General features: G+C 28.1%; 1 long non-coding RNA gene across 1 annotated transcript; it reads left to right on the top strand.

Annotated features, from left to right (window-relative positions):
• The first annotated feature begins 1,986 nt into the window (after window positions 1-1,986).
• LOC140184748 (uncharacterized) lies at window positions 1,987-4,923 on the top strand. Its single transcript, XR_011882363.1, has 5 exons — window positions 1,987-2,611; window positions 2,690-2,777; window positions 2,879-2,956; window positions 3,072-3,227; window positions 4,675-4,923. It is a non-coding gene; the product is annotated as an uncharacterized lncRNA (long non-coding RNA).
• Window positions 4,924-12,275: the final 7,352 nt, after the last annotated feature.

Genomic DNA, 12,275 nt, shown 5'->3' with positions numbered 1-12,275 from the left:
AATTATAAATAACAACAAGACTTATAACAAAATATTAATATCATTATTCTTATTAACTAAATCATAATATTAGGTAGGTGACAGTTTCATAGACGAAAATTATTAAGTAATAATGTAAAAGTTAACAACAAACAAGCAATAAGGATTTATAAAAAATCTATTATATATTACCAATTTTATAATTAAAGTATGTCACATATTCTATTCTCATCTATTCTATTTATTATTTATCCTATTATATAAAAATCAGGTTTCTGCACACTTAACATGCTTGTGAGAGTGTTTAGCGATTTATTTCTTTTAACTCATTAAATATAATTTATTACGATAAATTAACTATATCAACTAATTGATTTAATTAGATATTTAAACATCACATAATTTATTATAATTTATATCAACTTGATTTGGTAGTATTTTTTAATTTATTTCTTTTAATGTTCTGTAAGTATTTTTAATTTATTTTTTTAATTTATTAAATCAAATTAATTATACTAATTATCTTTATTAATTAATTAATTAGATTAATTATTAAAATAATAAATTTATGAATAAAATAGACTCTCGAGGTATTTTTCACTAATATTTAAATCAAATAATATATATTGAGTTAAATTCAAATAATGTGAATTAATGATTAAACTAAAATAAGATGATTTTTTACTTATTCAAATTAAATGAAATAAATACAAATTAATTTTTTTAGATAATCATGGTCTTTTGGTCTTCTAGATATAAATAACCACATAAAATTATAAGAATCACAATTTTTATCGCCTTTGCTATTTCAACTCTTTTTTTTTTTTATAATTTTTTTATGTATAAATATACTCAAAATGAGAATGTATGGATAGGTGTTTTGTTAATTGTTTGTTTGATGAATGCTATAGTCCGAAAATGTCTTTAATTTTAGCATTCTACCGCTGTCGATAGAAATTGAACTTGTAGTAATTCAGAGTGACCATGGTATTTTTTATAGTATTACATAGAAGAATATTTCTTAAAATAAATATACCCATTGTAATTAATTTTTTTTATTAATATGTTATCTTTTACCTAACAAACAATATCTATGTTGAATATATTATTTTCATCAGAAGCCATACATAATTGATTGATAATTTTATGTATAAAAATATTCATGTGCTAACTAAACACCATATTGTTAATTCGCTAAAATTAATTCTCCTATGACTATGCCAATATATAGCATTATCAGATAAAAATTGATTAGATTACATTTATTTTCAACGAGGTGTGTGAGCTTTTAAACCTACTCACGGTCGGAGTTAAGGAAGGTTTAAAAAATGCTAACAATACAAATATTTTTTACTTTTAATACCCAATAATAAATATATAAATTAAAACAAATATTGTTTCGTATAAAATAGTAAAACGTATATTATGCTCAAAACATATCTGTAAGACCCAAGACTTTTGAAAAGTCCTATTTTAAAACAATCTCAAATTATATATTTATTTATGGTTTTAATTTTAAAAAATTTTTTTATTGAAAATAATTAAAGGCAATTAATTAGACTTGAAATAAATTAAGGTTTTTATCCAAACTATATACCTATGGATTATTTTTCTATTTATGATTTAAAGTTCTGAAAATTTAAAAATAATGAGGTTTGGCTATTTAAATTAAAATTATGTCTAATTTTATAATTATTAAATTATTCTCTATATTTAAATTATAAAATTGGTAGTTATAAAATAATAAAAATTTTATATGATTTAATCTAAATAATTGATATTTTTATAATTTGATACATTAATTTTTATGAATAAAAAAAATTAATTATATTATTTATAATTTTTATATTTGGATATTAATTTAAAAATAAATCGTAATTGATAATTAGATAGTATTTTTTATAAAAATTATTATCGAATTAAAATAAATTTTTAATTACTCTATTACCCCTAATTTTATTCAAAATTACTAAATTATTTCTAACCCTAATTTCTAACCACACACTCACCTCACCCACACTTGCCGCCACTCCTCACTCAGCACAATACACACACAATGCACTACACTCTTCTTTGCACACACGGCAACAACTTCAAAAAAAAAAAAAAGAAGAAACAAAAAGAAAGAAAGGGGAAGAAGGAAGGGGGACCGAGGAAGGAAGGAGAGGGGGCAGAAGAGTGAGGCGGCGCGGTGGGTGTCACTGCCACCATCGCCGCCGCTGCTGATGGAGGAGAGAGAGGAGATCTGAGAGAGGAGAGTGTCGCGAGGGAGCCGCCGCGCTGCTCAGGATCGCCGTCGCGTCGCGTCGCCGTTTGCGCCAGCGCCGAGGAGGACCGCGCGAGAAGGACCGCCGTTTTGCGCCGCCACTGTTGCTCTTGTCGCCGCCGGACCTGTTGCCGTCGCCACCAACTTCCACCACCGTCGAGGTTGTCGCGAATGGGAGAGAATGAAGCTGCCCATGTCGCAGCCGTGAGGAGCCGCAAGTCCCGTCGCCGTCATCATCACAAATGGTGTCGCCGTTGTGGTCGAACCCAGCCGCCACCGTCGCAAGCTCCGTCGCCACCGTTGGAAGTGGGTTGCCGAGCCGGTGTCGCCGGAAAATGCCGTTGCCGTAGCTGAGGTCCATTGCCGGTAAGGGTTTTCTTTCTTAGGTTGGTCTCTGTTCTTGTGGGTTTCGGAAAGATTATTGTCGCTGCGTGGTTGTTACAGTTGCCGTCGCTGAGCTTCTGGCCGCTGGGAACGGTGCTGTGGCCGCTGGAACCTTGGTTTGAGTCACTGCCGTTAGTCACTGATAGAGGTATCTCTGCTGCCTCTATTTCGCTTTAGGTCATTCGCTTCCTTAAATTTGTTCTGCTTTTACTTTTACTCTGTTTTTATCCTATTTTCTGCTACTATTAGGTTGAGTATTGACGCTAGTGTTGCCGCGGGGCTGCTGAAGCTGCTGCTAGTTCTGATTTTGCTATCTTGGTACAAATGGTACTGGTCTGATCTTTCCCTTAGGGTTGGTCAATTCGTATGTCCTGTTTTATCACTACCATGGTTTCCATGTTATGGTTTTAATTCTAGTCCTTACTTGGTCTTGACTCCCCAGGTTGTAATTGCTTTTAATTCCTATCCAATTTGAATCTTCCATTTTGCTGCAACCATGGCCACTGCCGTTCTAGTTGCGTGAGAGTCGTAGCTGCTGCAGAATAAGGTGAAAAGAGGGTTTATCGCATTCAAATCGCTGTGGGTTTGATTCTTTGAGGTAGGGTTTTTCTTGAAATCTATTTTACATTACAGAGTTGTGATAAATAGGTATTGATGCAAAAAGATATATTTCTGTGATTATATTTGTCTGTGGATGTGATGGTTTGTTGGACTGGATTATTGGGTGCTTGATTACTTGAATGAAGTACGGATGTTGATAAGAAGTGGATTTGAAAAGTTATTTACTTGATTATTAGGAAAAGTGGTTTTTCTTGGTTTGAAGTTAAAGCGGTTTGATTTTGAGTCGGTCTGATTTTATAAATGATTTAATACTTGAGCTGGTTTGACTTTAAAAAGAGTTTTATTATTGGATTGGTCTGGTTTGAAAATAATTTGATACTGGAATTGGTTGAATTTTGGAAAGTGATTGAGATTTGGAAATGGTTTGAGAAATGTTTGGATGAGACCCGAAAAGGGTGGCAGTATCCGAGTTTTAGAGGAGATGCTGTCAAAATTTTATAAAATCAGAAGTTTCATTGAAAGTAGTTATTTTAAAAAGGTTTAAGTATTATATGATTTAAAACTACCTCATTTATCAAAGGAAGAGTTATGTTTTGGATTGGGAATTGTTAGTGAACGGAATGGAAAGAAGGATGATTGAGAATTTTCTCTGAAATATGGTTTTTGAATGAATTTGAAAATGAGATTTGGATTGATGAATGATTATGATGTTAAGAATGTTGAGATATGATCTTTGAATTATTCATATAGCTTATGAATTTGAAATATCTGAGATACGAGGTTCCCTGGATTAAGTGCCATGGCTTGCCACCACGTGTACCAGGTTGAAAACTCGATACTCTGTTGACTCTACGATGTAAGTTTGACCGGGTACTATATAAATTCCCGGGAATGTTACCCCCATTGAGCAATATTGATTATTTAAGAAAAAGCTATGCATAGACTTTTGGGGATGCACGTCGGGAGACAGTCTAAGGACAATTCAGACTTGTCGGGTTGGCTGGATAACCGACAGATGAGCCTCATCAGCCATAGGACAGGCATGCATCATATGCATTTGTATGCTTTGCTTGGGTTTGAACTTGTTTTGGTTTGCCTAATTGTTAAACTGTTCTTAACTACTACTTGAACTATTTGCTGTAACTGCTACCTACTTGTGTTTTCCTTGTCTGTCTTGCATGTGTTTGTCATGGCGTGCTACATTTGAGAATGAATTTTGGTGCTGAATTGATGACTGTGTTGTTTGATTGCGTGGTTGGTTTCTGATTGAGACTTTCTTATAAGAAAGGAAAAGTTTTTGATTTTTGAAAGACTGAACATTGTTTCTTTGAAAAAGTTTTGAACGATTTCCTATGGGTTTTAAAAGATTCATAAGGCAATGATAATCACTGAGTTTGAGAACAATTTTCTTATTAAATATTTTCTTATGACAACTTTGAAATTCCATGGTGAGACCGTGTGGTTAGGTTCTCACCCTCCTACAGCTTTACCTTTTCAGGAACCGGATGAAGAAGCATTAAGAAGAGTTATACTGCGTTTGGTTTATATGCTGTTGTATTAATTAGATTATTTTCTTCCCTCGTCTTTGTTATTACAAGTTTATAAGAGGGATATGAATTGTATGTTTTATATGTATAATATATTAAGTTATTACGTAAGGAGTCTTGTATGTGAATTTATGCTTGCTTGTGTTTTCCTTAAGATAAAGTATTATTTCTGGTTTTTCAAAGAAATTAGCGATACAGTGTCGAGTCACAGGCTCCTACTTAAATACTTAGTATGTAAAATAGTCGTAATACTTCTTGCTATTTGAGTAGCGCAGCCGAAAGCGTGATTTCTGATAGTGAGGGTGTTACAATATCCAATCCGTATTAACTGTCATTGTTTATCAGTTACGTTATGACAAATCTGATTATTAAAAAAAAAATTAAAATTAGCTTAAATATACACAATATTATTCTGTGCCTTTTATTTTTATTTTATTATCATAAAAAATCATATATATTATAAGAAAGCCTCATCTTTTTACCAACGGTTCTTCCATTCAGTAGTTTCTATAAAGAAAAGATGGATGATTGTTATTTTTAGTTCGTTGGTGTGTATGAACACGCATAATAATATTGTCTTTGGCAAGAATATGTGAAATTTTGAAAAGCTTAAGCATAGGTTTGGTCCTTGATATATTCGTAGATGAAGTGTCGAATAGATAAAAAGATAGTTAATAAAAGAATAAATGATTAAAGCTTCCTTAATACTAACCTTCATAGTGCATGATAGGTGTTCTATAATTTTTTTAGATTTGATTGTTTCTTTATTATTAGTGTAAAAGTTATAGATGTTATAAGCCTTTTTAATTTATGTTAAAAAGGCTTACGATGATCATCTTATCGTATTAGTGTAAAAGTTATAGATGTTATCTTTATTTTGTATGCTCTTAAAGCTTATGTCCCTGATGGATAGTTGTGACTGATTGTTAAAAAAAAATAGTTTAATATCTATTTTATATTCTATTTAAATTACAATAGTGAGTAAATATTTTTTCATAAAAACAATGTTTAAATAATTGTAAAATTAGATTATATCACAGATAATTATAAATATTTTGTCATTAGATTTACTATAAAAAAAACTTCTACAAATATTATATTGTATTATATAATTTAGTTATATTTTTCTTATCTTCAATCTAGATTATTTGGATTAGCATATTTCTAAAAAGTGTTATTCAATTTTTTTAATTATTAAATCAAATCAGTTACAATTAATTAATTAGGTTGATTAAATATCTAGATATCTTATAATTTAATATAATTTAATTTATATAGATACATGACTTTTATAATTTTGTTATTTATGTAATAAATTCTAGAGATAATTTTTGCAAGTTATAATTTATAATTGTAGATTATTGTATAAATATAATTAATATGATTTTATTTCTATTATTTGAGGATCAATAATGTCTTTATGAATTTTTTTATTGCATAATTTACTTTAACAAAAAAATAATTTATGAAAATTTAAACTTGAGCACTTACTATGGTTAAGCTCGATTTCAATTTATTTTGTCATATTATTATATAAATATTAAATTCTTTGATTAAACAGTTATTTGATTACGATATGATATTATATTATATGTAACTTTTATATTGGCAATTAAATTTTAGTTGCTATACAAATATTATATTTTAGGTAATTATATATTTTTGTTATTTTAAAAGTTATTATATATTTTTAAGATCGTTTAATTATGTTTATTTTTTTAAAAGCATTGTCATTATTGGAGAATGGAGAGTAATTAATATTTGTGATAGTCTAAAATTAAAAAAATAAAAAATATAAGATATTAATATTCTAAATTTTCGAAGTATAAATTTTGAACTAAATATATATGATTATAATTAATAATTATAATTAGAAGCCTTTATTTTATTTCAATTTTTTTAGAACATGTTTGTCTTACTTAAATTTTATTTCTTTATTGATTAGTATTTTTTTTGTACACTTAATTATTATTAATTTATATCAATTAAAATTTAGAACTTAAAAAGATAGATACATGTCTAAAAAATAAACAAAAAATATATTTTTTTTGTTAGTAAAATTTTTTTGTCATTTTAATTTTTTTTGCATTCTATCTTACATTTTTACTATAATTAAAAGTTTTATAGATACAACAAACTAGTTGTTACATTATTAAATGTATTATTAGAGGTAAATTATTAAATATAAATTAGTAAAGAATATATAATATTTAGTTAATTATCATAATCACATTTAAAAATATCTAAGTTATTTTTATTTAATAAAAGTGATATGCTTCAAAAAATTTGTATATAATTTACTAACAAATATATAAGATATTTACCATAATTTTTATTTTTAATAAAAGTATCATTTATATTAAAGTGATGCATTTTAAAGATGTATAAATGAGATTTTTATTAAAAAAATTTACAAGATAGCAAATGCTATTTTATTTTAATTTTTTTAATATATTTTAATTTTAATTTTACCTTTAGAATTTCAATATGCACTACAACACATGATGCAATTATACCATTAGAGTGAGTAATATTAATTATAACTAATCAATTATTATTTAATTTGATCAAGATAAATATTAAATTATTTAATAAATAATAAATAAGAAAATAAAATAAATAAATTTAATTTAAATTATCCTCTTATTATTTTCTATATATATGAATCAGAATATACTTTTATGTATTTTGATTAATAATTCTTAAAGGAGTTACTATTTTATTTACTAATATTTTAAATTTTTTATAATATTTTTATAGAACTTGATTAATAGGTTCTTCTTCACAATATTTTTCTTGAATTTTTTAATAAAAATATATCTTAATTTTTGTTTTTCATCTTTTATATTCATTGATTATACTAATTTTGTTTACGGTGTGTTTTTATCAACTACAAGCATTATTTTTTCTATTTTTTTATTTTTTTAATATTTTATTACTTTTTTTAATTATTTATTTTACTTTTACTCCTCATATGTTTATTATATTTCATTTTATCTTAGTCTCAATTTCATAGTTAACTTTCAATTATATAAAATTCAATAGTTTCTTTTAAAACATGCTTAAATATATTATCTATTATATAAAATCATTAGGGTAAACAAACAAATATAAATTAAATATATAATTTAATTTTAAGTTAAACTAAAAACTAAATAAATTGTCAGAAAAATAGCAACCAATTTTGTTTTTAATTTTTCTATAATTTTATTTAAAGGTTAAAATCTCTCTATAACCACTAACATCGCTCATGAAAAAATTATAAGTCTCTATAAAATAAAAAATACGACTAAGTACGATTTTTGTCCTTAATGTATAAGCCGAAAATTTTTTTCGTCCCCAACCTTTTTTTGCATATAAAATCGTCCCTAAGGTTTAATTTGGTTTTAAAATCATTCTTTTTACTTAAATTTTATTACCAAATTATCCCTAACCAAAATATTATAAATTAAAAAAAAGAAAAAAAAGAAAAGAAAGAGAACGGATGAGGGGAAAAAGGGGAAAGGGAATCACGTGAGGGGGAGGGAAGAAGAAAAAGGAGGAGGGGAAGGGAAGAAGAAGGAAAAGAAAGGAAGAAGGGGAAAGGGGGAATGGCGGCGACGAGGCTTGGAGCCGCCATCGGGAATCAGAATCAGAAGGAGAGAGAGCCGACTGCGCCAAACTCAGCTCCTTTACGACAACCTCTACTCTGTCATCCGCGTCGCCACTGCCCAACCCCTCAACGAGCGTCGAATTATCGTGGAAGTCACCCTCAACCATACTCTTGCCCTCCTATGCTGTTGCTGCCGCAACGGCGGCGTCCTCCGCCAGGTCTTCTCCATCACCACCACCGGCGATTTCTGCAAGTTCTGGAATCTTCTAGAGTCTTCTAATGGGGACTTGCATGCTCTGGTTCCTCAGCATCTTTGATTCCAAATGTACCAACCTCTCTCTCCCTCCAATTGCTGAAGGACCATGCTGAAGCTGCAATAGAACTTAGCTAATCAGATTGGAAAACCTATCTTCTCTAGGGTTCCAATTCTGCTTCTATTTCTAATTTTGTTAATAAGATTGTTAAACCCACCAATTTTGATTCTGATTTTGTTAATCTATTGTTAATCATATTGTTTTCAATTATGATTTTCTTTCTTATTTTGTTAATCTATTGTTCTTCTGCTTCTATTTTTTCTGCTTCTGATTCTGCTTCTGTTTTTGACTCTTTTGATTCTGCTTATGTTTTTGCTTTTATTTTTGTTTTCAATTATGCTTCTGCTCTTGTTTCTAATTCTTCTTATGCTTCTGTTTTTTTTACTTCTGTTTTTATTTCTGTTTCTATATTTTTATGTTTATTACATTATTTTTGCTTTGTTGTTGTTGTTGCTGGAGAAGAAGAAGAAAAATAAGAGATGCTGTTGTGATGAAGAAGAAGAATAGAAACTGAGTATTTTGGTTAGGAAGGAGAAAGGTATTTTAGTCCGAAAGACGATTTTAAAACTAAATTAAATTTTAGGGAGGATTTTGTATGCAAAAAAAGTTGGGAACGAAAACAATTTTCAGCCTATATCTTAGGGACCAAAATCGTACTTAACCCTAAAAAATACATAAAATAAATAACATATATATAATTTTAAAGTTACCAATCATAGACTATGGACAAATTTCTAAAAAGAAAATCTTATGGATCAACATGCAATTTTTTTATATTTTTATTTTTTCTTAAAATTTTTCGAGTAATTACTCAAATTAGTCTTCAAGGATTTTAAAATCGAACATTTTAGTCCCAAGAAAAATTAATACACAGATCAATCTCCAAATTTTTTCTCCGGCAGACAAATCAGTCCCCAGTTCATTTTTTGGCAGAGTAATTCCCAGATCAGTCCCTAAGGATTTTAAAAGCGAACATTTTAGTTCCCAAGAAAAACTAATACATAAATCAGTTCCCAACGTTTCTCTTCGTTAGACATAACAGTCCTCTATAAAAAAAAATTAAAATACAATTATTATTATTATTAATTACACAATAATACAATACCATAATTTTTTGTATTTTTTGAACAAAAATAATAATAAATTTATTCATTAAATTCTTATATATATATATATATATATATATATATATATATATATATTCACTCAACAACAACAACAATAATAATAATATTCAATAAAATTATTAGAGATTATTTTACAAGAAAATTTAGATTGAAACTATTTGATATTTTTGTATTTAATATAATTAAAAGACGTCCTATTTTAAAAAATATGTTTGTATTAAAAGAAAATATTTTAATTTAGATTTCAAAACATCATTATTCACCTTACTAAACAAAAAGAGTGTATTAATATGCTAATGTCATGGTTCACATGCAAAAAGCTAAGTTAATAATAATAAAGATCGACATATAGTAAAAGTAAAATAGATGAGAACTGGTATGTCTGACAGAGCAAAACGTTGGAGATTGATCTGTGTATTAATTTTTTTAGGGGACTAAAATGTCCACTTTTAAAATCTTTGGGGATTGATCTGGGTAATTACTCTGCCGGAGTAAAACTTTGGGGATTGATATGTGTATTAATTTTTCTTAGACACTAAAATGTATGCTTTTAAAATTCTTAGGGACTGATTTGGGTAATTATTCTTTAACAGACTTATCAACATTTAAGTTGTCTAAACATCACTTCTCAAAATATTATGATTTCATAAGTTATATGTGATATTAGTTATTGTTATATATATGAAAAATGTGACTCATTTAGTGTTTATCCATTTATCTTCTATTAATATTGTTATAATAAGGATACATGTGACTTTATAAGAATGATATAACCTAAACTTTAATTATCTAAGAATTTATTGAGGGGTTGGAATAGCTCTACGTCACGAACCAATGAATGCTAGCAATAGAGATTATCACAATTCACAAAACAACCGAAACGGATATTTACGGAGATTACTCCCGTTTTGGGGTTAGATGGGGACTCGTAAAATCCTCACGACCTGCCACGGGAAAATGGATGAGGACACGGACATAAGTACCCTCGCCATGAAACCTATTAAATACACGCGAATATAAAATTATTAATTTATCCTAATTTATATATACATAAATTCATTTCTTGAATTTAGTAACCCTATTTTTTGCCTCCAATTTGAATTCTTTCTTTTTCTTCTACTCTCTCTCTCTCTCTCTCTCTCTAAAATTCACTTTCTCTACTTCTTAAGTCCGTCACTACGTCGTTCAGTATCATCCCAAAAAATTATGTTTTGTTATTATGATAAATATGTTTTTATTATTATTTTTGAAATATTATTTTTCATCATGAGTATGTTATGAATTGTGTTGAATTATATTGAATTGATTATTGTATGATTATTATATTATGTCTTTTTGTGTTAAAATTTTGAAAAATTTTCAAAGAATATTCGTAGATATATACTCGAGGAGATTTGCATTTTCTAAGGGATAATTAAATAGGGACTTGCAAAGATAGAGAAGGAATGAGGGCATTTTTTTTAAACAGGAGTGAGGGATGGAAAGGGACCTGCCACGCTCCCCTGAGTACACATTACCATACCTAACTAGCAACGGAGATCCAATTTGAGCCGATTTGAGAGGGGACACGTAGACTTCATCTGCATTGGGCCTTTAAGGCAATGAACCTAAGTCAAATTTGGGACCCTAACAATGGGCCTAAGTTAATCTTCCTTGAATTGAGGTCTTACTAGACCCAAGTATATCTTGGATTAATATTTTAAGTCATTGTTATAACAAATACTATACTATTTAATATTATAACACTTAGTATATGTAAAATTGAATATATTTACAAGAGATTTTTTAATTCAAATTAAACAAAATAATTATCCTTTTTTTAGTTTTAAATATTATTTACTAATATAACAAAAAAGTAAAAATAACAATAATCACTCACATAATTAAAATAGATAATCATAATATATACATGACACTACATATATCAAGGATTATTATATATGATAAATAATTTTTTTTGTAATGATTATTTATATAATTTATTGCACAATTTTTTCATCTTAATATTTGATGAATTTAAGATACAAGATATTATTTAACATACAAAATAAGTAACTTAAATTATCATTTAGGATAATAAATATAATAGTACAAATACCTACTTACTTGCTGCAAACCCAAGAGTTGGCTTAGAATGAATGCGAGCTAGGTTGATTTCGAAATTCACCAGCTAAAAGCTCCTGGTTCTCATGTGACCCGTGATTACCCCCAGACATTAGGTCGGAAGGAGTGTCGGCCATTAACGCTAAATTCAATGCTCTATTTGTATCTAAAAATAAACCTCTTTTATGGTAGATGATCCTCCACGCTCACTGCACCACAAAGAAATCGTGGTCTGATCTAATTCTAGTGAAAAAAATAAGACTGAGATTGAAGAAGAAGACTAAGAAAAAGGAATTTGTCATATGAACAAATACAAATCTAAAATTGAAATAGAACAACGGAGTACAAAAGAGTACTTATTGTTGTTATCCACTATTTATAGCTATTAAAAAAATTAACCTT

Source organism: Arachis hypogaea, chromosome 5, assembly GCF_003086295.3.
Source record: "Arachis hypogaea cultivar Tifrunner chromosome 5, arahy.Tifrunner.gnm2.J5K5, whole genome shotgun sequence".
Lineage (NCBI taxonomy): Eukaryota > Viridiplantae > Streptophyta > Magnoliopsida > Fabales > Fabaceae > Arachis > Arachis hypogaea.
The sequence above is the reverse complement of the archived record's forward strand: the minus strand, read 5'-3'. Positions and strand labels throughout refer to the sequence as shown.